We start from the raw sequence: 25,023 nt of genomic DNA on the forward strand, positions 1-25,023 counted from the left end.
CTGCAGACGGGGTCTCGCTCACTTGGTGCTCGGTGTTGCCTGGGCTGGAGTGTGGTGGCGTGGTCTTGGCTCGCTGCAGCCTCCGCCTCCCAGCTGCCTGCCTTGGCCTCCCAGGGTGCTGGGATTGCAGCCTCTGCCCCGCCGCCGCCCCATCAGGGAGGTGGAGAGCGTCTCTGCCTGGCCACCCATCGTCTGGGATGTGAGGAGTGCCTCTGCCCGGCCGCCCCATCTGGGAGGTGAGGAGTGCCTCTGCCCGCCCGCCACCCCGTCTAGGAAGTGAGGAGTGCCTCTGCCAGGCCGCCCATCGTCTGGGAAGTGAGGAGTGCCTCTGCCCGGCCGCCCCGTCTGGGAAGAAGTGAGGAGTGCCTCTGCCCGGCCGCCCCGTCTGGGAAGAAGTGAGGAGCGCCTCTGCCCGGCCACCCAGTCTGGGATGTGAGGAGTGCCTCTGCGCGGCCGCCCCGTCTGGGAAGTGAGGAGTGCCTCTGCCCGGCTGCCCATCGTCTGGGATGTGAGGAGCGCCTCTGCCCGGCCGCCCGGTCTGGGAAGAAGTGAGGAGCGCCTCTGCCCGGCCGCCCATCGTCTGGGATGTGAGGAGCGCCTCTGCCCGGCCGCCCCGTCTGGGAAGAAGTGAGGAGTGCCTCTGCCCGGCTGCCCCGTCTGGGAAGTGAGGAGCACCTCTGCCCGGCCACCCCGTCTGGAAAGTGAGGAGCGCCTCTGCCCAGCCGCCCCATCTGGGAAGAAGTGAGGAGTGCCTCTGCCCGGCCGCCCCTTCTGGGAAGAAGTGAGGAGCGCCTCTGCCCGGCCAGCCCGTCTGGGAAGAAGTGAGGAGCGCCTCTGCCCGGCCTCCCCGTCTGGGATGTGGGGAGTGCCTCTGCCCGGCCGCCCAGTCTGGGAGGTCTACCACGGAGGCCAGACGCAATGTGGGGGCTGGACGTGGTGGCTCACGCCTGTAGTCCCAGCACTCTGGGAGGCCAAGGCGGGTTGATCACTTGAGGCTAGGAGTTCGAGACCAGCCTGGCCAACATGGCGAAACGTGAAAAATACAACAGACCAACCAACCAACCCAGCGACGACAAAACAGGTCTACCCTGGAGTCATACTCTAATTTTTTCTATTTTCCTCCCTTTCTGATCCTTTGTCCCACTTTCTTTTTCTTCCTCTTCCTTCTCCTTCTTCTTTGTCAAATAGAGGATTGAGTTATTATCATTGATCCATACAAAGTCCCTCTCTCATTTATTTTCTTTAATTCCCACCCCCCATTTCTATTCCCCATCTTCCCATGTGCAACCTTCCTAATATGTTTGATATGCATCTTTTTGTTTGTATGTATTTTTAGAAAATGTTTATTGTTTTGTGTGCAAAAAAAAATTAACTAAAAAAAAAGAAATATAAAAAAAATCCCAACCTTTCCATTGACCACTAAGGCATTATTTATTGCCTGGTGCCTTGTGGTTGGCAAGCCAGACTCCTCTTTCCTTCAGTCTGAGCTTTCTCCTGGAGGTTTCTAAGTTCCTCATGCACATAGGCTTCTGGCAGATGTCCTTCCAGACGTATCTGTCCAAAACTCAGAGTGTTCGAGCTGGGACCTTGTTTCATGTCATCTGGAAAAAGGGGGAGGCAACAGGAAGCATGCTGAGTCACCAGGGAAGCCACAATCAACAATTTCCCACAGGTAATTGACAAAGTGGATCAGGCACATGTAGGAAGTGGAATTGTGGTAACTAAATTTTATATATTTTATGGTTTGCAGAAATACTTTTCTATATTCTATCTCATTTGATACAGCCTTTAAAAAGGTTAAAAATGTTTAACATTGCCCACAATCACACCGCTTAAGCTTTACGAGTTAAATGTCTTGTTGGCAGGACAGCTGTGTTAGTTTAAATGCATCTCCCCAACCAGCTGTCTTCTATCCTGGTAGACTAGTACAATCCTGTGATATTTAGCTGAGAAACTATAATGATGCTGGGAGTCGTGGTAAACCACATGTGGATTTGGGTGGATGGTGTTTCAGAGGCGTGCCGCTTCGGGAAGCAAATGTTCTGACAAACTGCCCTCTTGGAACCAATTGGTGCAAATACCTTGGGCACCACAGTTCGTAAAGAGAACTATTGAAGGCGGCAGGAAGGGTTTAGCAGACCACAGTTTCGCACCGCAAATATAACTGAGCGTGCACTTTTGACCATGGTGTGCTGTGTGATGTTAGTAGAGGAAGGGGCACTGGCGGTGGAGGCTGGGGGGACTGGGTTTGTACAGCATAGCAGGAAGAGCACTGAGGCAGGATGCCCAGGGGTTCTAGTCCTAGCTCATACCAGCTGCGTGGCACTGAACAAGTCCCTTCAGTTCTGCAAAGTTTAGCTTCCCAATCTAAAAATGGAGATAAACTGTCCAATCCATCTCACAGGGTTATAGGGCAGTCAAATTAAATAATATATATAAACGTATTTTGGAAAGTACAAAATGGTACACAGGTGCAAAGCATCATTCTCATGGTCCTTAATTCTTTCATCCTCCTATATATATATATTTACAGGTGTAAGTGGCTTTGGGATTGGAAGATAGTCATATCTTTCAATCTTAGGTTCCCTGTGTCCTTCATGTGGTCTCAGAAAACTGCCCCCAGTAGTTGCATGTTAAACTTTGCCAGAATCAGTTTCCCACCTGGCCTCAAGTGCTCTGCTCTGTATTGGTGTTGACCTTAGGTATGAGAAACATGTGACTCTAACGAGGATGGATGCTTTCTAAAAACTCATAAATAGCAACTTTTTCATACTGAAATTTGCTCTGTTCCATTCTTGCCCTTGTGACTTTACAGATGTTGTATTCTGCCATGAAATAGGTTATAGAAGCAGGTTTAAAGTGAAGGAGACTATGATTCAGCTGCCAAACCAAAAGTGAAACCTGTCCATGTGGATATAACAGATGTCAGAGGAAGAAAGATGTGCAGAATTGAAAGGCTTGCTCTCCGTGGTTTGAGAACACACTGTCCTCTTGTGGGCGTCTCTGGCAGCCCATGATTGGTACACTTCCTTGAACCAAATAGCCTATCAAAATATTACCTAATACATTTCTACTTTTATTTACTCAATGAGTAATTACTGAGTGCCTACTACATGCCAGGAACTGTGGCCTTGATATGTTTCAAAACCCATAAACATGCATCTAACTTATTTATATAGGATCTCCATCAGGCACTATTTCTTTTAACCTTTCCAGTGAAGGTTAAACTCTGACCAGAAAATCAGGGATGGAACAGAATTAGACTGCTTTTCCCCTTACTTTCCCACTCTCTTACAGCATGTTCCATTGGTACTTGAGTCTAGAGGCATCCAGAGGTGTAAGAATAACCAAACACAACAAAGACTAGGAGTAACGAAGTGTTTTCATGCAGTGCCTCACCCCAGTGAGGTGGGCTGGCTAAAAGGATGTGATACAAACTGATAACCAGAGGATGGCAAAGAGGAGTAGCTGGACCTGTCCGTCATCTCTTTTCATGACTCACAGCCCTTGTTTAAGGAATTTGAAGTCCAGGTGGGTGAAAGGGACATCAAACTTAAAAAGCACAGCTGCAACCTACTAGATGGAAGCTGAGAACCCTGTATGTGGATCAGACAGTCACTACTGGAGTTCAGGAGAGGGATAAGGCATTGGCCCCCAGAGAAGATGTCACAGATCAAACTTGAGCTAGACTTCCTTGAGGAGGGGTAGGATGTAGATGATAAAGATTCAGCTTTAGGCAGTAAGAAGTGAAAAGAAACATACTTTTTAACCGATGTGTGTCGAGTGGAGGGTGGTTATGGGGAAGGGAGGGTGGCAGGGAAGGCTAGATGCATTTAAGGCTGTCGCCAAGTTTTTCTGTCTAAAGAGCATCTGGGCACAGTGACACATGGTCTATATTACTCAGGGCCCTAAGCTCACCTGGGAAGCTCCAGCCTCCCTTCTGCACCTTGCCCGCAGAATGTTCTGTAACACTTCTCTGTCCTTGCAGATATATAGGCTGCCCCAAATCTAGCAATACCCTCGATGGCGGCAGGGGTAGTAGCACTGGCATTGGATGGGACAGTGGGTTGGATATTTCCCTTTGTATTGGTCAAATATATGCACAGATGGCACCAGCACCACTGGGATCTCTGGAGATGAAGGTAGGTATTTCTTCAGTCACTCAGCACTTAACAACTGTCAGAGAGGGCCGGGCATGGTGGCTCATGCCCCTAATCCCAGCACTTTGGGAGGCCAAGGTGGGTGGATCACGAGGTCAGGAGATCGAGACCATCCTGGCTAACACGGTGAAACCCTGTCTCTACTAAAAATACAAAAAATTAGCTGGCTGTGGTGGTGGGCACCTGTAGTCCCAGCTACTTGGGAGACTGAGGCAGGAGAATGGCGTGAACCCGGGAGGCGGAGCTGGCAGTGAGCCGAGATCGTGCCACTGCACTCCAGCCTGGGCAACAGAGCGAGACTCTGTCTCAAAAAAAAAAAAACAAAAAAACCCAAAAAAACTGTCAGATAATAGGAGAAATGTGCCTCCTGCACTCGCACTGCACAGCATATGCTGGATCATCTGTGAAATGGATCTTTCCTCTGGGAGCTCCACCTTTTCCAGGTGATTGTTCACTTGGACATACTTGATTATAAGCTCCCAGAGTGTCAGACGTGGACCTCTCATGGCAAGTTAGACCATCCCAGGTGCCCAGTGGGTGGCAGTGCAGTGAGTGGCAGGAGGAAAAGTTTCCTGCTGGCTTTTGGTCTGACCAAGACAGAGTGATACTTATCCAGGGCCTAAAATGACCACAGCAATAGGCCTTGCCAAAAGGGATCTGTGGCAGGCTCCTGGCACTACTGGTCATTTCCCCCAGAGGCCTGTTCAAGTTTTTCTTTGCATGAGACAGAGATTATGGCTGAGGAAACAGCCAGGCCAGGAGGCTAGCCTGCCCTGCAGAAGCCCGGGGGACCTTCCTGATGCCATCTTTCTGGTACGACAGCTCAGCAGGCCTGTGTCAACAAGTGCTGCACGGTTTGGACAAGATGTGAGTGACTAATGTTTCCCTCCAGAGCAGCAGGAATGGATGGGCCTGCTGGGAAGAATCCCTTTGCTGTGAGCTACCTAAGACGCCTGGCTCCTGAATTGAACCAGCGGGTCCCTTCTCTGTATCTTGCTTGCTTTCCTTTAAAAAAAAATCCTCAGCAGATGATGGGAGGAACTATTTGCTGAGTTTGTCCAGACTCTGAATAGCCCTTTTTCACTGAAGTATGCAAAAACATGGCAACAATGCAGGTGCTATGGTCTGAAAATGTTTGCAAAGGAAGGAGAGGAAAGAGCAGTTATTCTGACAGTAAATGATACATAATACTAATATTGGAAGGATTATTTTTTTCCCTGTGTGGTCAGTGAATAGAATTTTTGGCAGTCGTCTATCATTTAACTAGGTCTGTATACAGCACACTGGAGCCTGGTAAGGACCTCTGGCTTTTTTAACAGTCAGAGTTTTGGTGCCTAGGGGTCTGGGCTGTGGACAGGCAAGATGTACCTGCAGGCAGGGAGTGATCAGCTTACTCTCAGCTTGCCAGATATGTGACTCTGACGAGAGAGTTATCAGTACCTACAGAGCTTCCTCCTGCAGCCTGCCTACCCACCCAGGCCATCTTCTGACACTGCCTCAATGCGTCCATGCTCCCAGGCAGGTCAGATCACCTCCCTCATTCGGTTTGGACATCAAGGAGACTGCGTGAATGACCATCAGCCTCTCTCCAGTCTACCCAAAGGTATCAGGTATCCAGCACTATTCTGATGGAGAAGCAGTAAGAATGAGCCTACCTTAGATCTATTAATAGAGCTCATTCAGCCGAGGAAAAAGATCCAACTAACCCAGATGACTGCGTGAGCCTAGGTCATTCACATGTAGCTTTGGTGGGTAATGAGAGATGCACGCGTGATACCCATGCTCCTGTTCTTTGGTGACCTGCACCCCTCTCAGGTGCTCTCCAGACTCAGCCCTTCTGACTGTAGGGCAGATCCCAAAAGGAGATGAGCTTTTCACCTTGATTACTCCTAGTACTTAAGACATTTGCCTTCATGAGTTTTTGGTAATCAATGTTGTTCAGCCAGTAATTTAACTTTTTCATGGTATCAATCTGATATTAAAGCTCTAGAATCTGGGAAGAGCACAGCAAAGCTTACCTGACTGACTCCACAATTATATTTGGAATGGATAATTGAGATATAATTTAAAGGGTAGAATATATTCTTTCTATAACTGCAAAAGTTTGCTATAACTAGCAAAAGGAAATACAAAATTGAGTAATAGTGTTGGAGGAGAAGGAAGCAAATATTTATTTTGTATCTACTATGTGCCAAACACTTTATATGTTATATTTTGCCCTCAGAAATCATATGCAGATGATTCTATTTTACAAGGGAAAGTTGAGGTTTAGAGCAGGTGAGCAACATGCCAAGATGGAACAGAAGGGGCATAGAACCCAGATTCAAGTCAAAGCAGGGTTTACACCCTCGGCACCATTTACATGTGGGTCAGATAATTCTCTGTGGTGGAGGCTGCATCCCTGGCCTCTACCCACTAGATGCCAGTGGCATTTCCCCCATTTGTGACAACAGAAAATGTCTCCAGGCCAGGTGCGGTGGCTCATGCCTGTAATCCCAGCACTTTGGGAGGCCGAGGCGGGCGGATCACCTGAGGTCAGGAGTTCGAGACCAGCCTGACCAACAGGGAGAAACCCTGTCTCTACTAAAAATACAAAATTAGCCGGTTGTGGTGGCGCATGCCTGTAATCCCAGCTACTAAGGAGGCTGAGGCAGGAGAATCACTTGAACCCAGGAGGCAGAGGTTGCGGTGAGCCGAGATTGCACCATTGCACTCCAGCCTGGGCAACGAACGAAACTCTGTCTCAAAAAAAAAAAAAAAGAAAACATCTCCAGACATTGTCAGATGTCCTCTGAGGGTCAAAATCAGACCCCTGTGGGGACCCACGGCTCTAGCGGCTTTGTTTTTTCTGCCATCACACACTCGGAGGGAAATTGGGGGGTAACTTTAAGGATGCTATATGGATAACGTGTTTCAGTATTTTTTCTTACGAAGATAATAAAAGCTGTTGTGGATCATTTAGAAAATAAAATAAAGATTGTTTATAATCGTACCACCTAGAGATACCCACTTTCTGCATTTGGCTATGTTTTCTTCCAGTCTGTTTTCTGTGCACACATAGATAGTTTTTCAAATCATACAGTAAATCTTTTATCTCTTTTTATACTTAATATCATATCAAGAGCCTATCCCTATATTAAAATCAATGTAATTATTTTTAGTAGTTGCATTATATTGTATTGTATGTTTATGCCTCAATTTATTCAAGCATTTTTCCAAATGGCCATTTAGAGTTTTTCCAGTTTATCCCATCATAAACCCAGCTTCAATGAACATATTTGTGCATAAACGTTTGTGTACAGTCTTGATAAATTCTCTGGGGTATATATTTCTATGAAAAGAATAATTGGGTCAAGCTCTGTACCTATTGTTTAGGCTGCATTTCCTACATACTGTCAGGTTGCTTTCTGTAAGTGTTGGCCTTATATGGCTGTGCTTTCTCTCTCACTCGTTTGTGGGTATCTTGTCTCACTTGTTAACTTTGAGTGTTACCTTTTTAAAGTATTTTAATTTGATAGGCAAAAATGGCATCTCATTGTTTTATTTGTGTTTATTTGATGACCAATGAAACAGAACATCTCTTCCTATCATATAGCTATTTTCTTTTCTTAGTCTCTGAAATATTTGTTAATACGATGCATTGCTTCTTTATTAGATCTAATTTGTGTCTATCCACTTTAAGATTTGTTTCTTTCCATTTTCACATGTAGACTTAAAACTACAGTTCTTTAAGCTATTTAGCAGCAGTAGAGGAAGACTTGAGGCAAGTTTGGAGGAGAGATGAAAGGGAGTGCTTTTGTATAAATTGGAGATCACCTCAACTATAGAATTAACTGAGCCCTGAAGTTGGAAGAAGAGGGAAGAATGGCGAGAGAGGAGGTAGTGCAGAGGTGTGCGGTCAGGATTTCCTGTAATGACCACCAGGTGGTGCCATCCGCCCGGGATGATTTGATGTCTCTGGTGCAGGAGAGCTGGAGAGCTGGGGAGAGTATTAATAAGGTGGTCACAAGCGAGGTGATTGGAGTGCCATTCATACATGTGGGATATTAGTTGGGCCTCTGTAATTAACCTGTCAATGATCATGAGTTGGTGCACGTGCGTTTGTGTGTAGAGCGGGGAAGAGAAGATTAGGGCTGTTAAAAAAAAAGAATATATATATAATATAGGTATATATAATATATATAATATGTTATATTATATATATACACATAGGTATACATATATACATATATAACATGTATTATATATGAATGGCAACTTTATTGAGATATAATTCACATACTATACAATTCAACAATTTAAAGTATACAATGTAATGGTTTTTAGTATATTCACATAGTACAATCAGTTTTAGATTTTTTTATTGCCCCAAAAGAAACTCCATTCCCCTTAGCCGTTCCCCCCATCTCTGCCTCCTTACTCCTTCCCTCAGTCTCCTTTCCCCAGACCCTAGAAACCACTACTCTACTTTCTATGTCTGTGAATTTGCCTCTTCTGGACATTTCATATAAATGGAATCATAGAATATGTGGTCTTTTGTGGCTGTCACTGCTTGTCCTAGCCAATGCTACACCAGCTTGACTTTGTGGCAGGAGGCATCAGGGTATCCAGATAGACACTGTTTTAAAAGAAACAGCATTTCCAGGCTGGCTAGGACAGAGAAAACTACCTAGAACAATACTTTTCCTACCTGGTGGATCATCAGAATTACCTGGGAGGCTTAAAATGAAAGATTCCTGGCCCCTAATCTCTCCAGGAATTCAAATATGGTAGTTCCAGGGAGTCTGATCTGCTTGGGATTTTTTTCAGTGTCACCAGTGATTCTAATGATTGTCTAGCTGTAAGCAGTGGGACTCAAGTTTTGAACAGAGGCATGAGAAGAAAATGGCATTTCCCTGCAGATGGGCTGTACCAGCTGCAGCTTCAAGTCCAGTGCGTCTTGTGGGAAAGGAGCCACACCCTTGTCATTCGCCACATCTACACCGCAACGCTGGTTCATGTCAGACTATCATCTTTGACTCAGCATGACAACAGTGCATATTTGAAGGCCATCAAACCAATGATATTAGCCTTGTTTACTGTTCAGCTGGAAAATATCTCCCATTTTGTATAGTAAGAAGAGCACTGAATTTGAATTCTGAAGCTCACCGGAGTGTTCCACTGACTAGTCTCAGGGCTACTGTGAGCACCCAGTGAGAGTGGCCATGAGAGGTGACACACTGCACAAGTCAGGGCACTGGAATCATGGGACAAGATGGGACTTTAGAGAATGTCTTGTCCGCCTGCCTCATTTCATAGTAGAGAAAATGAGGCCCTGAGAGGTTAAGTTCTTCACTGAAGGTCATACGCCAGCTATTAGTAGTGTAGCCAGCACCAGGGTGTCCTAGCCTTTGCCTCCTTCTGTTTCTCACTGTGCCCTCCTTCCCTACATTGCTCTCTTTTGGGATCTGAGGAATCATATTCAATCACCTTTCATCTTCAGAAATGAGGAAACCCAGGCCTCATTAGCTACAAAGCTAATTGATTTATATTTGCTTTGGATGACTAGGAGTTAAAATAATGACAGGTGAAAAATCCAAGATGGCATTTGCATACCGCTTTTAAGAGCAATCCACAACAGATTCAAGTTTTGTGAGGCCTGAAACTCATGCAATTTGAAAACTTTTTTCAAGAAAAGTAACACACAATTGCAAATGAAAAGTTAGGTTCCAGGCCTTGGAAGCAGTCTGCGCCCATGAGGGGCCCTCATTCACTTCACTATAAATCCACCTCCAAGAACAATAATAAAGAGACCCCTACTCACGTGTGTGCTGCTAGGTTCTTCTGTTTGTATAAATAGCATGTGTCCAGCTAAGTCACCTCCACTCTTATAAAATGGAGGCCATTCTGCCAACACGTATGTATTGAACGTCTCTTTATCTGTAAGGAATACTGAAGGGAACCAAGAAAGGAAAATAAGCTACCGTCTCTAACTCAGGAGATGAGGCACAAAGGCAGAAAGGAGGAATTCCCTCCCTGCTGTGGTCTGGGCCAGGGTGCCTACGGGAGCCCAGCCTCTAGGAGGTCTCCAGTTTTGGTCTCAGATAATCTTCCTCTCATAGTCATTCTTCTCCCTCTGCCTATCAAATGCAGATGTTGACATGAGTAAACCCTTTGGGGTTTTTGGATGAAAAACTTTTCAAGATTTACATGACATTTTTGGGGTTGTGCCTACCCAAAAAAGTCTCATATCTCACATCACTGCCTTGAAATGAATTAAAGATGCATTTATCCATCAGGGCCACATTCCCCTAAAATGCACCTAATAGCACTGAAACAATTAGAATAACATAGGGATCCTGAATAATCCATGCCTCTTGTCAAGAAATTTTTTTCTATTTTTATTTTTGTAAAACAGCTTCTGTATCCAGTTGTGTTTAGTTTATTTAAATGATCACATCAGCATTAGGTTCTGGTTTGGGGTGGTTTTTTTTTATTTGTTTGTTTAAGTCTCGTTTCTGACACTTTCTGAAAGATACAACATGGAGATAGGCCAGGAGGGAAACTAGTTTTAGGGTGTTCTCATTACATTCATTTTATGTCATTTTGTATTATTAGGTTTACATTACTGAATTCCTGTGGAGAAGAGGAGTCAGAGCTGTGAATAAGTCATAAGTCCCTATAGGTAAAATCAAGGACTATTTGTCTCTAATCAAAATTGCCCTTTCCATTGATAGGAGAAATGACTAGGCCTCCTTGTCATCCAGAGTTCATTTTGTTTTTCGTGGCAGTTTCACTGTCTTTGGGAATTGAGCTTTTTGAAATGTTAAAGCACAAGAAGCATGAACACCTTGGCAGGGTTTGCAGTATTTCCTTCGAGTGCAGGATGGAGGGCTCCAGAGCTGGCAATTTGAGGAATGGCTGGTGGCTTCTGATGTCACCTGCCACTCATGTGTCCCTCCCTGTATTGAATCATGGATCTCAAACATCCTCAAAAGCTCTTCCCTGGTAATTTCAAAACTCTGAACAAATCAATCCTAAGAAAAAATAAACAAACATGCAGAGGAGCAGAAGGATATTTAGGATATGGTTCTAATTAAAATTTTTAAGTTTTCCTTTTCAAAATCCTGTCTGAGCTATTAAATAGGAAAAAACAAACTTCTGAGTAGGAAAGCAATAAAGGCCATTACCTTTAGAGATTTTGAATCTTATAATAAACAAATAGGCCTTCTTTTCCCTGAATGTTTCTTCTTATCAACACAAGGGAGTTGAGTGATGGCTACAGCTCTAAAATACTGAACATGGCTGCCTACTGAATTCAGCATACATACGTAGGGATATGTTACATAAGATGCACATACATACTTTATTTCTATTAGCCTGTGAAACAGTGACCATGCCTGCTCTTATAAAGCTTCTAGTAAAGGAACTACAAAAGAAACACATCTACTGGGCACTCTAACACTGGCCTAGGTAGGTTGGAACCATCTGGATTCTTGCCTGTGGCATAGTTAACCTCATGACTATCCAGTTTTCCAATTATCTGGGCCCATTTACCTCTGCTCCCACTCAGCGAGCCCTTTGGCTATTTCTCTGTTCATTGGCACCTAAAGTCAAGGAGAAAGAAATGAACATTTATTAAGTGCTATGTTTGTACCAGTTAATCTTCTCAATGAAGTATTATTATCACCCCTGTTTTACAGAGAAGGAAACTAATATTCAAAGAGGTAAGATAACTTGTTCAGGACCACATATGTTTTTAAGTATAGAGTTCATGCATTATAAAGTGACCACCCTAGCTAACATTTATTAAGCACAATATTTGCCAGAATTCTTACAAAAAGCCTTACAAGGACTATTTTATTTTATTCTCATACCAACGGCTTAAGGATGGTATTACTTAAGTATTCTTGTTTTACAGATGAGGTCATACAGCTAGGGTGATGAAGCCAATATTCAAACTTAAGCATCTGGATTGCAGGCTGCACTTTTGGTCGCCATGTCTAGCCTCCTCTATACACCTGCTCTGACCGATTTGGTATTCACCACGCCCATGAGGCTACTGAACACCTGAAATATGGCTGGCTGGAGTTGTGATGTGCTCTAAGTATAAACCACACACCCTATTTGGAAGACAGTATGCAAAAAAGAATATAAAAAGTCTCATTGGCAATTGTTTATATCAATTACATGTTGAAATGATAATTTGGATATATTGGGATAAAAAATTAATTATTAAATTTAATTTCACTATTTCTTTTTACTTTTTGAAGTGAGAAGACTAGACAATTTAAAATTACAAATGTAGTTCATATTCTATTTCTATAGAACAGCACTGCTATATACTATTTTAAAATAATATATAAAGGGGACTAGAACTGACTCAGGCCAACATTATTTTTCATCAGTAGTTCTAGTTAAAAATTTGGTTGGAAGTGGGTGGATGGGAAAGTTGAAGCCCATTTTTAAACATAAGTTTGGTGTTTTTATGAATTTGAGTTACGTGTGCTTTCTTCACCCCTTTTACCATGTGTGGGTAAGAGACTTGCCATTTTTAAGAATCAAAAGAATTCTGTGAGGTGTATTTCCAGTGTCTGTGTGTAGTGCTGCAGCTGTCTGAGCGTATTGCCAGAGGCACCTCTTTTGGACTTTAAGGCACGAATTGCCCACCACTGTCCACACAGCTTTGTGGCCGCCTTTGAGTCTATCTCTTTTAACATAACATTGGGTTCTGGCTCCAGGTATGGTTCCTGGCACAAAGTTGATAATAAGTTGTGAATACTGTTTTGTTTAGTTTATTGTAGTTTTATTCCTTTTTTTTCTTTTTTTTTTTTTTTTTTTTTGAGACAGAGTCTCACTCTGTCGCCCAGGCTGGAGTGCAGTGGCACAATCTCGGCTCATTGCAGCCTCCACCTCCTGGGTTCAAGTGATTCTCTTGCTTCAGCCTTTCGAGTAACTGGAACTACAGGCACACACCAGCATGCCTGGATAATTTTTTTTGTATTTTTATTACAGATGGGGTTTCACCATGTTGGCCAGGCTGGTCTCAAACTCCTGACCTCAAGTGATACGCCCACTTCGGCCTCCCAAACTTCTGGGATTATAGGCATGAGCCACTGGGCCTGCTTTATTCTTAATACCTATTGCCAGACAGAGGTTACATGGATATAAAAGAGAGAAACTGGGAATATTTGTATGAGATGGGAAACCACACGCCAGGAAAGCATTACCAAAGGGTTGTAGAGGATTTAGTCTGAGCACCGCCCCTCCCCAACACACACACCACATGCCTTCTCCTCTCGAGGCTAGAATTAACCCTCACCCCACCACCAGCTGCCAAAAAAATAGTAATAGCTGCTGGGAACTCAGAAACAGAAAAGAATTTTCTACGAGATTACTGTCTAAAAGGAATGTTTATTTTAGCCATTTATAAAGAACACTTACGGATTTACAGCAGCTTAGGATAGCGAAAAAGAAGTAGGGGAATGGTAACTGATGCAGGTACGAATTTGTAAGGCCAAGTGAGAATCACCTTCTTTGTCACGGCCCAAAAGGCCTTGTCAGACCCAAATGGAGTCTCCTCGTTTTAGTCTACAGACATATGGAAGGAAGTGACATGATGGAATAATTACATTCCCAAGCCGTGTACCCCCAATCTGTGTACCCCCAATCTGTGCTAGGGCCACTCCCCTGGCCAGTGCGGAACCGGGTCAGCTGGCGGAAGGAGCTCTGAATGGGCACAGCGCTGCCAGGCCCTGCCACTCCCACCTCATCCCATCCAGAATGGGCCCAACACAGTTCCTGCTAACCCTTATCCACACCTCCTCAACCATAGCCCCCAGTGACCTGCTTCCTCTGTGAAGCCCAGGCTGACTGGAAGGTGACCCTCAACAGAAACTATCAGAGAGCTTTGGGTCTGGGGCGGAGGGTCACCTCCACTATCACGGTGTCTTGGTGTTAATGTCATCTATTGGCTCAGCCATTCATTGCTTCCCTCTTCCCTACGCTCCGCAGATCTCTTTTACTCGTTTCTTTCATGTAGGAAGCTATCTCCTTGGATGCTGGGTCACTAATTATAAACTTCCTATGCATTTACCTGGCTCTGGTTTGGTCCCTAATGTCTTTATTTCTGCCTGCAGGATTGTCATTGCCATTGCCCCTTTTCCTTACCTGGGAACCTGACCTACTCCGCTTATCCCTTGAGCTGGCACACCAGGGGGCCTGGAATTCCTGTTGGTGAAGTCACTACTTTAAGAGAATTATCCCAGAAATCCTCTAAGTTGCAAATCATACAGGAGCAGAGTACCACATGTTAATTAGCACTCATTATCATGTTAGTAGAGAAGCTTACCCAAAGGAGTGATACATAGGACCTGCTATGTCATTGAGAACAGAGAGGTGGGGCTCAGGTTCTGGACAAATGATGTCATAAGTAAGCATAGTTTCAGAAAGGAAGATGAAGTGGGAGCTTTAGATAATTGGAGGCGGTAGGCCTGTATATGGAACCAGATGCTAGAGAGCCCAAGTCCGTATTTTTACTTGTTCACAGTTTTGTGTCCATATCCTCACCGAATCCCAACCACCACCACAGTTCTATATCCCGTTATTTTTTCAATAATAACTGATACCTCAACTTAAGCTCCACTCTGAGCCTCAGCTAAGCCATATAATTTCAGCAAAAATTATAAAATAAAGTTTTTAAAGGACAAACATGAGCCTTAACCTTAGTATAAAGACATGCTTAGCCTTCATACAAATTGCCAAGTTGAGACTTCATTTCAGACAGCAAATAAAAGTTATATGAAGGAGCTAAAAGTGCTATTGCAAATTACCTATTTGAAACGGCTTTTTCAAAACCTGCTACATTCACACCTCTCCTAAAAATGCTTCATTTCCAAATTATTTTATTCTGGGGTTTTGCGTGTATGTGTTAGAGGGGGTGGGGTTTGTGGTGACTACAGAAAAATTAGTTAAATTCATAGGACAAAATTTGAACTTTTGCAAATGAGTAAACAGCCAAAACAAACACCACTTCAGAAAAAAAAAATACACGTTTTCTCCTTTTGAAAAGCAAGCAATGCTTAAGCAATATACCTTAAAAGTGAACTAAAAAGCTTTTCTAAAATAAACAACTCTGCTTGTGATCCTAAATTGGGACCACATGTAGATGTGAAAGCTACAAATGCAGTGCACTCAGAATTTGCGTCTCTGCCTTCACTGTTTGCGTGCCTCTGAGTAGATGATGATAATGTTGGCTTTGGTCCCCAAGGAGCCTGAGTATTTTAGATCCTAGTATGAGGGGGGAAAGCAGAAGAAGAAAGAGAAGGAATGAAAACAAATGCCTTTCAAGACAAAATATCCAAATGGGTTTCATTTTGCTTATCTGCCAACAGACTCAACCCAAATTAGATCTCTCCTACAAGGACAGGATAGTGCCAGCTGGGGTGTCTGCCCTTGCCGGCTATGTGGGGCAGTCCCTGTGAGAGACCAGGCTTGAATTCAGAGCAGAAGGATCACTCTAGCAAACTGCCAGGGCCAGCCCTCTGCCCTGAGGCAAGTCAATGAATAAGCCAATTCAGCACAGATAGAATCATTCCTTTGTTTTTCTCAATTACCAAATGCTGTGTGCTTTGGGGTCACTTGTCGTGTGAGTTTAGAGAATGTGGATATTGCAACATAAACCCTAACCATTCTAAACAGCTTAAACTAAATTCTGTTCCTAGGGAGGAGAGCTGAGGTGATAATATCCATCTCTAAGTATAAACGATCGTGTGTTCATTTTCTCATTATGGGAGTCAAATTTCTCTTCTCCGCTAGTGCTCATGGTCTCTTCCACCAGGCACAAACATCAGATGTGTGTTTATGTGGACATATTTTGTCCCCTATTATTGAAGAGCAAGCTCCTTGGGAGAAGGGATTATGCTGCCTGGATTTGTAACTTTGTTAGGCAAAGCATGACTTTATTTAGTTTTGAATTGATGAGGAGGCACCGATGTTAGTAAAAAGCTCAAATGTCCTGAGCCTTGTCCTCAAACACAGGACCATGATCACCACAATGAAAAATATGCAGGATCATTAATTTCGGCTCTGTTAATTGTGCTATTAGGAAATGTTGACTAGATAGGAAAAGCAGCTAACATTCACGGAGTGCTTATTACATACCAGGTACTGAGGTAAGCATTTTACATGCAGTATCCGATTTGTATCCTCTCACAAGCATGTTATCCCCAGGTTAAAAGGGGAGAAATTGGTGTCCAGTGAGATTGGGAGGTTATGAGAATCCCATAGTGTGTGGCAGAATGTGGACTTGAACTCAGGGCCCTAACAACAGGAAGCTATAAAAGCCTCTTTGTATAAAAAGTGCTCTCATTTCTGTAGGTCCCCAGTAAATGAAAATAGTTGCTTTTCTTAAATAGGTTTGAATGTTGGGACCCTCATTTCTCACAAGGGGTCAAGGCCAAAAGGTCTTAATACATAGAGTGAATTTTGCGAAAGGATGTGTGGAAATGACTCCGTTCTTTTCTTTTATCTCACTTCAATTACTTGGGATGCAGGAAGCAGAAACTGGGAGTCAGACATCTAAAATGTGAAGTTCCACCCTCATGTTGGCCATTTCTTTCAGCCTCCTTTCCCCATTCCTAGGGGCCAATCTGTTTGTCCCTCTCCTGCTGTTTCTCCTTGCCTCTGTCTTCTTCTTTCCTGTGGAGACACTAACGTGTGGTGGAACTGCCTGATTGCTTACTGAGAAGGAGAAACCAAGAGCAGATTGTACAGAAGCTGACTGATGAACCCTCTGGTTGTGGACAAGTGATTGTGCTTTTTATAAAATTGTGTATGTGTTTGCCTCAAGTTGTGAAAAAAAAAAAAAAAACTTTTGGGGCAAGTTGGACCTTAGGAAGGAGATTTCTGGGTCTCGGGGCTTCTCTTAGCCCCCAGTGCCTGGTGCCTGCGGCCGGTGTCGCCTCAGGGAGTCCCAGGCTGTTCTGTGGCCTCCAGAAGGAGCCACCCCGCCCCTTCCTCGCCCCACTCCGCTTTGCCTTCCCTTAGCCTGGGGAGCCTTGCCGCCTCTCCACCTTCTCTCCTGGTCTCCTCGGGCTCTCTCGCGCTGGCACCTTCAGCTCTGTCAGAGTCTGAGGGGAAACCAAACGAGGCCAGGCGGTGTCTGGAGTGCCCCATCCGACTGCTTCAGGCTCCCAGACCGCTGACAAAAGGAAAACTGGTCCGTCGCTTTCTGAATGATGTATCGAGACCGCAGTGTATTTTTAGCAACTGCTGTTTGTGGTAACATAAGTGAAAACTGCTGGACCCGTTCCCTTCAGCTGAATGGCTGGTATTCAGGGGAGTGTGCCCACTCCCTGCCAGACGCTCCTCACAGAACTCCCTTTTTACGAGATGGGCGACTGGCTCCCTGGCACCAGGCTGCCCCACCACAATTCTCCTTTATTGCCCAGCGCCGGTGCCCAATTGCGTGAGTCCCCAGGGCTGCAGGCAGCATGAGGGGTGCGAATGGGACGACGCTGGCTGCGGGCTTGTCAGGGTGTTCCCCAGTTGTGTGGCAGAGTCTGGAGGGCAGGGGTTGTCCGGATGTTCCAAACCTCCGGCGTGAGGTGGGCACTCAGGTGCGAAGGAACCATGGTGGTGAGGCCGACAGGTGGCGTCGCATCTCAGAGCGATTTTGCCAGGGCCTGGCTCTGCAGTAGTCACTGACACTGGAGATCCCCTGAGTGACCTGGAAACTATGCGAGATCCCAGTTACCCCGACAGGTCATTCTACCAACTGTGGCTGTGGAGCTCCAGCTCATCTTTGGAAGACGGAAACGCACTGGAAAGGGTATGAATAGACGCAGAAGGCCTTGTGGGGGCTCTCCCAGTGCCACTGCAGAGTGGACACAGGGCTGGAATCCAAAATAGCACCAACTTGCTGAGTGGCTTTAGGCAAGAAACCTTTCCCCAGGTCTCACTTTCTCATTTAGAATGATGAATAGTGATTCTTGTCCTACTGACCTCACTAGGACGTTTTTAATAAGGATGAAAGCACTTTGAAATTGTTGAAACCATAACATTACAAAAAAAAAAGAGAGTGGCGAAGTAACGCAGTTCCCATTTATGTTCTTAATTTCTGACCAACCTTAACTTCCATCAAAACTGCCTCCACTAGCCCCAGCCAGGAGAGCCCTTGCATCGTGGTGGGACGTCATCAGGCTCTGCAAAGGACATCACTTATACTATGAGAACTCACGTTCAGGGGAGGTGTTTACCTCTAATTCCCACAGAATTAGTGTAAGTGAGAAATGGGGCAGCAGGATCGTTTCCTTGCAAAGTGTGAGCAAGTGCCTCTGTAGAGTAAAACTTTAAGTAAAAGGACTGCAACGGCAGTGACAGCCCCTTTATCTGAAACTGCAGACTTTTAAGAAGGTTCTTAGCAGCCACACCAATGTCACAAATTCCATAAAGCAAGATCACGTAGGCACTCTCTTGGAGCTAATTTTATCTCATTTTATATATAATTCTGATAAGCCTGGCTCTCTCATTTTCTAGCCCCTTGTTGCTGAAAATGTGGCTCATGGACCAGCAGCATCTGCACTATCTGGGAGCTTGTGAGGAATGCAGAATCTCAGGCCCCACTCTTCACCTTGATTCAGAATCCACATTTGGATAAGATCCCCTTGTGTGTGTGTGTGTGTGTGTGTGTGTGTTGTGCGGGGGAGGGTAAAATTAGAAGAGACTTGCAGGGCCTAGGTGCACTCTCAATTTGTTGTATTTCATTATGGAAAGGATTTGGGATGACTAGAATTAATAACTTAGAAGGAGTGAGGTGACAAAGAACATTAAAAGCTATTGCATCTGGGACCATTTAATATAGGTTTTTTTTTTTTTTTTTTGAGACGGAGTCTCACTTTGCCACCCAGGCTGGAGTGCAGTGGCATGATCTCAGTTCACTGCAACCTCCACCCCCCGAGTTCAAGTGATTCTCCTGCCTCAGCCTCCCGAGTAGTTGGGATTACAGGCGCCTGCCTATAATTGTATTTTTAGTAGAGATGGGGTTTCACCATCTTGGCCAGGCTGGTCTTGAACTCGTAACCTTGTGATCCACCTGCCTTCACCTCCCAAAGTGCTGGAATTATAGGCGTAAGCCACCGCGCCCGGCCCATTTAATATAGTTTTATATCCAAATGCCCTTTAATACTCTGAGAATACACTGTTACAACACTGTATAGTCATTGATATTCCCAGTAATAGTCCCAAATTATCAAGAACAGGCAAAGTCCTATTCTCCTGCTGTTTAAAGTATTTACCTAATATTCATAGTGGAAAATTCTCCTTTAAAATGGTTAAATAAATCTTGATCTTAAGCCGATGCTTCAGTGATCTGAATACTACATGAAACAGCACATTCTCTCTAAAGAGATAAGTGAGATGGTACTATAATCAGAAACCTCAGTTAATTCAGATTTTGTTTTTTATGCACCACATTTTGGAGAGTCGAATTATATCAAGATAAAATGTGATAACATAGATTTACTCTAAAATTAAACAATGAAAAAAAAACCCTACCAGTGCAACAAAAAGGCCATGACTGTTCAGAGCCAAGTAAAACTTTGGGGGTCAGAAGATATTTAATTTTCATATTTCTGTTTACTATGTACTCACAACTGATCTTCAAAGTCATAGAGACAGGAAAATGGATTTGAAACCCAAGGGAGTTTTTAAGTAACTAGAGAAGTTAGTGCCCTGCTCTGGACAAGCGATCATTGGAGTTGTTAGACTCCAGCTGCTTGTCCTTGGGAGTGCTGTTGGGGGCTCTGTTGACACCGAACAAGACCGTGAGTGGCAAAGCTTGGAGCTGAGGTTGATCAGATCTCCAAGGCCAGGGAGAGACTGAAACCAACCAGGTCAACTTCCCAGCTGAATTGCCAACCTCAAAGGGATACGTACCGAAGGGAGAATTGGAGGCACATAGCAGAGGGTGAGAATGCAGAGAAGAGCAGGATGCGGTCAAAAGATTGGCAGATTTTTATGGAGGGTTCCAGCACAGGCCAAGAAAGAGATTTAAGAGTTCTGACTCAAATAAGACCAACTCTCCTTCTTTCTCACTCCCTTGACAATTACATCTGAGTGCAACTTTATTGCCATGGCAATACAAAGAAAGTCTACCAATGATTTGATATCTAGAGCTTAGAAATAAACAGCTGCATGGTACCAATTTTATTATATAAAGCAAAGTTTATATAAACGCAACTGGGCTTAAAACTCATTTGGCAAGAATTAAATATTTTCCATTTATTCTAGAGACATTTGTAGAGTGCCGTGGCTGTGGTGGAAACATAAATAAAACATCATCACAGGACAGGATTAATTAATTGCCTGAAATAATTTCAAAGCTGTAAGTGAAAGATCCTATCTTTATTGATGGTATTCTTTTCTCAAATCAGGTTTTGAAACCTCACAAGCTTTTGACTCATCTCTCTCCTGTGCACTGCTAGAAATCTTATTTAACTCATGTTGCAGCCACCCTAATTCCAATCCTTATCACTTCACTCCTGAGTTTCAGCAACACTCTTAGAGCAGAACTTCTTAATTTCTCTCCAACCTAGCTTTGTACAATGGTCTGTTCTCTATACCACCATCTATTGTCTATACTATAATACATTATGTTGGGAATGTATCTTATTATGTACTACTGGCTTATTGTGTTAGTCATGGGTAACCAACTAGAATGAAGAACGAACTAGAGAACAAGAACTATGTCTTTCACATTTATGTCTTCTATAGCACCTAACAATTATTGCTACACAGTATGTTGCTACAGGAAGTCTTCCATGACCCAGATCTGGGCTAGATACTTCTCCTCTACACAACTGTGACACACTGCCGTATCCTGGTTACATTATCGGTGCATTACAACTGGCTGTATTATGTTTGTTTCTTTTTGTTTCTCTATGAACTATGAGAGCAGAGCCTACATTTATCTGGTTCATCATTGACCCTCTAGTACCTAGCCCAGGTTTTGATTATATATTATGTGCTCAATACATATTTTTAGATTAAGTTATTTGTTGTTTGTTAGTGCAGTAAGATAGTTAAGGGGGCTGGGATGAATAGACCAAATGGCATCCATAGCATCATATTATTTTGTTTGACTTGGCTTCAGGTACAGTAGATCAATATAACCTAAATATTATAATGAACCAGATAACTGGCATTTGGCCCTTTGCAACTGTATAATGTTAAAATTATTATATTTTCTATACCTGTTTAATTGTCTATAAAATTCTAGCTCCTGGAGTGCAAAGGACAGCATTTTTTACTTCTGCATATCTCCCTCAGTTCCTACCTCAGTGAGTGTTTCTTGATCTGACATCATTAAATGCAGTTTAAAAAGAGTCTGTGTTCTAATCTATCTGCCTAGTGCTAAACATCTGTTGCTTCCTAACAAGTGCTGCATTCATTTTAATGGCACTGGTGCACAGAGGTAAACAGAGCCTTGGCAGACCTTCCATAAGGGAAACTGTTTGCTTCCTTCATTAATTACTAATGGAGCATTAAGACACGCATTCCGCCTTGAGCCAAGTTGGATAATTCCTGGCACTTAATGCTAGGGTGCTTTCAAAAGTTGAGACATGTATTGACACACCAGAGAGCCTGCCCTATAGCAAGCACAGTGATGTCTATAGTGCCAACATTATATAAAGCTTCAAATATATCAATACCAAGTGTACTGATATGTCTAACCTTTGCATCTATTGGGTTAATGGAATCATGTATATCCCTACACTAGCTGTGAAGGTAGCTATCACAAATGAACTGGATGAATCATCAGAAAGATGCAGAAAGGTTAAAAATAAAAGGATAATCAAAGGTTTACCAATTAAACACAAATCAACAGAGTGAGAGTGGCAAGCTAATAGAACTATAAATCAACATCTGATTTATCAGTTTATATTTAGCAGCCAATTACCAACACAATTAAAATGAAACATTTATACCCTTGGATAAGCTAACTAGCACAGCATCAAAATGATAAAAACAGTAAGAAATAAGAGAATGACAGTCACTTATTGTTAGTAGTAGATTTTAACATATAGCCATCAGATTATGATAGACTAGAGATAAAATATGAATATGGATATAAAAAGAATATAATTAAAATATTGATAAATTGGCTATATTTAGATGTTTATGGGTTATATAAAATACCTTATGATACATATTCACATGGAAAATTTACAAAAATAATATGGTAGTTTACAAAAGAAATACCATTTTTTTTAATGCAGATATTTTACACTTTCTCTCATTACAAAGCAGTGACCTAGATCTGGGCTAGATACTTCTCATCCTTCTCATTACAAAGCAATGAAATATAATAGAAATGTAAACAAAACAAACAACCAGTTGATGTTGCCTGAATGTGGGGGCTAGAAGAATCAGCAGAGGTAAGATTGTCCTTTTAAGGTTAAACTTTATTCAACACAGCACACAAAGACAAGAGTGATGCAATGTCACTTCAGAGAGAAAATATGATCCCCAGGACACTGAGATCTAGTCATGATTCTACTGAATATATTAACATTTCCAAGGGGAGAAAAAAGTGTGAATCCAGCGAAGAGCTGGTTCAGCCAAAACAACAAAGGCAAGTGCTAGTGTTCATCCAGGGACAAGGGAGCCTCATTCAACTAGACTTAACTAATCCAGCCTGTGGCAGGATCCTCCTTCATGAGAAGATGGAAGCATGGTGTTGTTTTTGCCTGATTTTGCTCAAATTTCATTCACACCAAGGCACCTTTTGATTGTAAACCAGCCGGTCCTGTATTGGTCTGCGTACACCATGACTGTGCATTAGGGGAACTGTGAGTGTGGGGCTCCTATGTCCTCATGGAGTTGGTAAGTATGAAATCCTTCTAAGAAATGATCTGCTGTGGTCCTGGAAAAGGAAGCTTCATGAGCCTTATAGGATGTTAAGGCTACAAGAAAAGAAAGTCCAGAAATTAACATGCATTGGTATGTTAACTTGGTAACTTGGTAAAACAAATTTTGGAGTATAAGTTGTTCTTATTCACTGCTGTGTTTTGGTGCTCAGAGTAGGTTTTGGTATGTATGAGACACTTAAGTATTTGTTAGAGACATGAAACAAGTAGGAAAGGACAGAATTACTTAGCAAATGCTGGTGGGATAATTGGTTAACTGTTTTACGTAGACTAAAATAAATAACATGGATTAAAGAGTTAACTACAAATAGAAAATTAAAAGAATGATCCAAATGTCAGTAGTACTTCTGAAGGGGCAACGATTTTGTGCATTTAGAAGAGTAAGAAGAAATCACAAAGGAGAATCAAAATGACAAATCTGACTACATAATATTAAAAACGTATGTTAGCAAAATACTATAATAGTAACCAGAATTCAAAGTCAGACAACATGGGAAAATATTTTCAGAAAATGCAACAGCCAAAGGCCTTGTGTCTTTATTATGTAAAATGTTCATACAAATTGATAAGAAAAACATTGAAATTCCAAGAGCATAAACAAACAGCTCACATAAAAGAAATTAACATTAGTAAACATGTGGGAAGATATTTGACCAAGCTGGTAATCAAAGACATTCAAAATAGTAATTTAAAAAAATTTGAATTAGCAAAGAAAATATAAAAATTGATTTTCATAAAACCCAATGCTGGTGAGAATGTTGCAAAAGTCGTATTTCATATTTTGCTGGTGATGGCTTATAAATTGGCACCTCCTTTTCGGAAAACAGTTTGGCAATACAATATCAAGAGTCATTAAACTGTTTTATAGCCTTTGACCCAGTAATCTGACTTCTGAGAATCTCTCCTGAGGAAAATTAATCCAAAATATGGAAAACATTAAATGTCTAAAATGAATTGGGAAACACTAAATGTCTCACAATAGGGGAGTGGTTAATATGTTGTAGTACAGCCATTGGACTAAAAACTACATAGCCATTTACAATTACAGGAATAGAGACCACGCAGCCAAATGGAAAGATGCTTGTGCTTTAATATTAAGTAAACATGAATATATACTTAGGATAAAAAGACACGTAGCAACAATTGGAGTAAGTACACCAAATTTTAAGTGGTTGAGCTAAAATAGCAGGATAACAGTGACCTTATCTTTTTTCATAATGTGCTTTCAGCCTGTATATCTGGATGGCAATTGCCTTCCTTTCTTGCCCCAAGTCCTGCCCAAGCTCCACGCCCATCTTCCAGAGCCCTACCCATCTGTGCTGATGCCACTCAGTTTCCAGCTTTTCCAAGAAGCCCTCCCATCCCATCAGCCAAATGGAACTCTCCCTTTCCCATGCTCTTTTTTTGCTTTTTTTTTTGAGACAGAGTTTTGCTCTGTCGCTCAGGCTGGAGTGCAGTGGCATGATCTTGGCTCACTGCAACCTCCACTTCTCGGTTCAAGTGATTCTCCTGCCTCAGCCTCTTGAGTAGCTGGGATTACAGGCAACTGCCACCATGCCCGGCTAGTTTTTGCATTTTTATTTTTTTTTTAGTAGAGCCGGGATTTCGTTATGTTGGCCAGGTTGGTCTTGCACTTCTGACCTCAGGTGATTCGCCTACCTCGGCTTTCCAAAGTGCTGCAATGACAGGCATGAGCCACCAGGCCTGGCCCCTTTCCCATGCTCTCGTGATGCTGTATTAAGATTTCTTTTACAAGATAATATACAATTTGCCTTGTATGGAAATAATATGTGTACAGTATGTGTCTGTTTCTGCAACTGAATTTCTAAACCCCTAGAGGGCAAGAACCATTTCATTTATTTTTCTCTCCTCACAGCAGAAGGCACAGGGCTTTTCCTGTGTGATATACCTGAATAAATATTAGTTGAAATTAATTGAATTGCACTGTAATGAAC

At 42.9% G+C, this 25,023-nt stretch overlaps 1 protein-coding gene across 4 annotated transcripts in view; it reads left to right on the forward strand.

Moving 5' to 3' along the window:
- The window catches only part of SCG5 (secretogranin V), a 56,787-nt gene that overhangs the window by 14,714 nt on the left and 17,050 nt on the right, over window positions 1-25,023 (forward strand). The window lies entirely within an intron of this gene.

This window comes from Symphalangus syndactylus, chromosome 5, assembly GCF_028878055.3.
Source record: "Symphalangus syndactylus isolate Jambi chromosome 5, NHGRI_mSymSyn1-v2.1_pri, whole genome shotgun sequence".
Taxonomy (NCBI): domain Eukaryota; kingdom Metazoa; phylum Chordata; class Mammalia; order Primates; family Hylobatidae; genus Symphalangus; species Symphalangus syndactylus.